Source organism: Saccostrea echinata, unplaced genomic scaffold (genome assembly GCF_033153115.1).
Source record: "Saccostrea echinata isolate AGI-Se365-2 ecotype Australia unplaced genomic scaffold, CSIRO_AGI_Sech_v1 ptg000029l, whole genome shotgun sequence".
NCBI classification, from domain to species: domain Eukaryota; kingdom Metazoa; phylum Mollusca; class Bivalvia; order Ostreida; family Ostreidae; genus Saccostrea; species Saccostrea echinata.
The window spans coordinates 23,969,494-23,974,565 of NW_026889778.1; positions in this window are offsets into that span (position 1 = coordinate 23,969,494).

Below are 5,072 nucleotides of genomic sequence, written 5' to 3' on the forward strand. Positions count from 1 at the left end.
CCAGAACTTCAGTGATTAAAAATGTTCCTTTGTCTGCTCATCTGAAATAAAACAAAAACATTGAGATAATATACTGACAGTTACTTGATAGCTATTCCGATTTAGACAAAAATTTATATTCAAAGGAACTCATACTGTGATCCAAACATCATTATAGAAATAGACGTAATTTTGTTAAACACTGTTGCTGATCAACTTTGGAACTCAATAGTAAAAACCATAAGCTAATCCTTGACCTTGCACGGTGCATCAAAAGACACCTAACAGAAAGAAAAACCTTTCCTTTGCTCAGAGTTTTCTAATAAGAAAAAACCCATAAATTACAAAGGTATTCTGTTCACTATTTGGTTTCTCAGTAAATTCTCATAAATAATGCACTTAAAAGCAAACAAAGACTGGGATCATAGCAAGGCAGGAAAAGGGACTTAGTTCTGTTGCTCAGGTTTCTATTGAAAATTTCTTTACCTTTTCATTGTTGCTGTCTTCAAACTAAATTGCTGCAGTTTTTTATGTCTATATACATGCCTGCTTTGCATGTTTAATGTGGGTCAACATTCTTTCCATAATTTGTCTTAAAAAAAAATTCACAGCAAAGTCTTGTGGAATTATTACATATCATTTTTGGAATATTCATTTTTTTTTTATTTATTACTTTGATAACCAAACATCAGGCCTCTAAATATGTAACATTTCAGTTAAATTTAAATATACTGAGATTTGATAATTTTACCTAGTATATAATATGATTACTTAGTCTATTAATTAATGACGAACTCTGAAGAATGGGTATAAACACTCTACTTTGTGAATTCATGGACATTTTTGCGAGCATTTTCAATTACTCAACTCCTTTAAAACCTGACAATCTGAGTACGTTAATGTTCATACTTCAATCAATGGATGGTTTTATGGTAAAAAAAAATACGTAATAAATACTACTGTAAAATGACTTATTTTTGTGGGGCCAAATTTTCATGGTTTGAGGACAAAAAATATTGTTTCTTGGGGATTTTATTTCATGATTGAAGATTAGTTGTTTATTTATTATATATTGTGATGTTAACACTTCATGGAGGATATGAAATTAAACCCCCATGAAAATCAGTGATTTCACAATTTAAAATTAATGTATTTTACTGAAATGCCTGTCATTGTGCTGTACTCTCTAATATGAACCTCTCACTATCCTATTTATTTTTCAATTACTTGCGCTCTTATTGACATTATCAACAAAATTAATTATTTTTTAAATTTACATGCACATACATGAAAAAAAAAAGATATGAAAGTAATTTGTTAGTAACTTAAATTTTGTTGAAGTAGCACTTGAAGCTTAGCAGCTATAGTCAATATTTTTTCAGAAAGAAAGGCTTCAGAACCTACATCATCTAAATACATTTTTTAAAGACGTACCTGCATTTAATTGTCAAATGATGCATCTTTTTCCTACCTTTAAACACTGTTAAAGTTCATGATATTTAATATCCACTTCACAGGTGAGGTCAATAAGAATTTTTTTTTATAGTCCAGATCAAATCATAAGTACAAACAAAAAAATTTAGATCTGCGTGCACTGTCTAAGACAATCTATCCATGAATGCTGAGCTTCAATATATATTAAAGCGATTTTAATGGTACTATGTCCAGCCTAAAATCAAGTTGAGTGGCGTTTTAAAATGTCAATACACATGTACTATAAGCACATGCAGATATATGTGTATACTCATTATTTTTAAAAATAACTCTTTTTCATGTTTAAGGCTAAAATTATGCTAGTAAGAATAATTTGACCATGTCTTAGGACATGTTCTAGCCCCAAAATTACTCCTATTCACTCCACATGACAGATGTACTGTTGAACTTTGGTATCTCAAACACTGATATCTCAAATACCATGGATATGTCAAAGTGATTGGGAATTCCCAACCCCTTATTCTTTAAGTATTTTACCCCAAATATTTCGAATCCTTGGATATCTTGAAGTTTTTTCTCAGTCCCATTGAGTTCGAGATAACGAGGTTTGACTGAAATATATGGAAATTGTATATAAAATAAAAGAGGAAGCACAATATGATCAATTAAAAATTCAGTTGAGACAAATTACAGTGTTAAACATTCAGCATTGACTTACTAGGGTGCCTTAGAACCTTCACAATCCAACAATATCAAAAGTACTTTGTTTGTGATTCTTAGCTGCGTCCTTCATAAAATCCCTATTTCTAAAATCTATTTACTTCCTTTACAATAACTGTCAAAATATAAAAATGGGAGTGCTTTCTTAATTCAAGAGAGACATGAAATAAATGAGAAAATTAAAAATACTCTTAATGGATTTTCAATTCAGAGTCATTAAATAGAGGTTTATAAAATTATGCCTAAGATGAAAGATCTATGTTTAATGCACTTAAATTATACAGGCTAGACAAGCGCTCTTACTCGATGTGTTAAAAATCTTTAGGGTAAATTAATATACATGTATATATATTACACATAAAGACATCGAATAGCACTTAAACATTATTAGTGTCCTTTAAAATCATTACAAAAAGTTTAATTTATAAAAGGAATTTTATATGAAATTGAATGAATGTATTCCTTATTTGTTTCTTACTCTTATCTGTATATCATGAAGATATATTAAAAGAAATTTTTTTTTTATTGGAACAGGATTTTTAATAATAATTTTAAAATAATCTTGATGATATTGTTTTCATGATGTATTCTTGTAAAATACAAATCTTTAAACTAGTTAAAAGTATACATGCCAAATGGAATAAGTTAAATTCTAAAAATCAGAAATATTTAATTTAGTCCATTTTTAACTTTTTAAGACCTATATTGACTGTGCCCTACCTAATCCAGCAGCATGTTCATATAGCCATGCAAAGCTACTCGATTTGAAATATCATGATTGTTGATTAAAACATAGGAACTTAGATATTTAAAATAAACTGATAACTTAATGGCCTGCAAAAAATCAATAGAGCTAACTAAATAATACTCAATGTTATCTCCTGAAAGTTAACACAAATTAAGGACCCACATCAAGTGCTTGACACATTGGTTGCCAGAAATTTTCGTGACCCCTGGTAAATTCTGCCATTTAATTCAATGTCAACAACTTCGATAGAACTCCATGCCTTTGCAATCATCTGATAAGCCGTATATAGATCCTAAATTAAACATGTTAAACAGACTGGTATGGATATATGTTGAACTTGATATAAATAAAATATTGTGTATTTTGAAATCTTCATAACCGAATTACCTGTTTCTTTTTGAGGTAGAGGGGTCTATTGAACCAATTCTTTAAAAATTAATTTAAATAAATTATCTTAAGTGTTAATTACAATGTAAAATAGAGTATATGTATTTACTTGTATAAGACAGTAAAGTTCCTACAGTTTGGCTTAATAATTATTCATGTACATGTATAATAACTTGAATTTATGTCAATTATGCTTATAAGAAAATAGCATAGATGCTTGCATGATAATTAATTATCTTATTATTTTTTTTTATATAACTAATACATCTTCTTTTGAAGAATTATGAATGTGCTATAATCAAGCAGTTAGGGAGGAAGGTTACCCTAAATTATGAGTTCTATAAATCATATACATTTAAAGTATATGTTTTACATAATGCATCTGTCAAAAGTTAGTGTAACAGAGACAGGTTTATGCCTCCAAATGGATTTGAACCCAGGACCCCTGGCATGTCAGTCCAGTGCTTTACTTATCAAGCTATAAGGTTGGGTTAAACTGCTAATCCAAACTATTAGGATGCCATGTTTCTTATGCTACCATATTATCCCCCTCCAGAGAATGAGATGTCCTCATCTCTTTTGGAGTGCCAGCACCTGTAGGGTGAAGTTCTGAGGGCAATCACTTTCACATGCCAGAGAATACCCGGGTCCCAACATGGGCGCCAAATGTAAGAGAGAAAGAGAGAGGTTTGTGCCTTCCATTGGGATTGAACCCGGGACCTCTGGCATGCCAAGCCAGTGCCCTTACAATTGAGCTAAAGGGTAAACCCGCTAGCCCAAACTAATAGGATGCCATGCATCTCACATTAGTAATTACACTCAGTCTTTATAAGAATGCAGAGATAAAGAGAAGGAGTGAATAATGTACAGAGCCGTTTTTAATACAATCAATATATTACATCAATGATCATTCACATTTATTCACAATTAAATTGTTCAATTTTAAATGGGATAAAAAAATCCAAGGAAAATATATTCAAGCTTTTCAAAAATATCTATTCAAAAGTAAACTGGTTTGATTTAATAATAATTAATTAAATTTCATTAATCAATATTGAAAAAAAAACTTTGTATATAGAGGTTTTAATGTCAGATTATTTTTTTTGTTTTTAAAAAACAAGAAAAATTTCAATATATTTTAAATTCCAATGCATTTATTGATCTTACATAATGTGTGTAATGAGAGAATCTTTATAATAGGTCAATAAATATGAAAATGAATGTTGCATACATATGCTCTATATATTTTTGCCAAAGGACATATTTTTTCTGTTATGTTTTCCAATTATTGATAAAAAGAGAGAAATATCAGTATATCATTACCTCCGTCTTCTTCTTTTACAAACATTTTCACGAATTTCTTCATCGTTCATAATTTTAAAATTCATTTTCTATGTACATTAAAAGTCAGAAGAGTATGCTCCCTTTAAAGAGCATTTCTTCAGAGAAATAACAAATTTTAACTCAAAGTGTGAATTTTGACATGTAAAAATTCCTCTGTTAAACGTTCAACCTACCTTCATGACGAGAATTAAATGCTTTATCCTAGGATTTTTTTCCTTTCAGGAAACTGTCTATTGACAAGTGAAAACATCGCTTTCTTTCGCACCATCTCCATGTAAACTAAAAATTTCCGGAAGGAAGTGCGAGAAATCTTGATTTCTATTTTTACAAAGCGGAAATAGAGTAGGCCCCGATCATGCAAAAAAATCTGACCAATCATACAAAGCCAAGTTGGATGAACTCGGCTTTAACTTGTGAATATTTGATTGGTCAATGAATGGATCGTGTTGAACTTTCATTG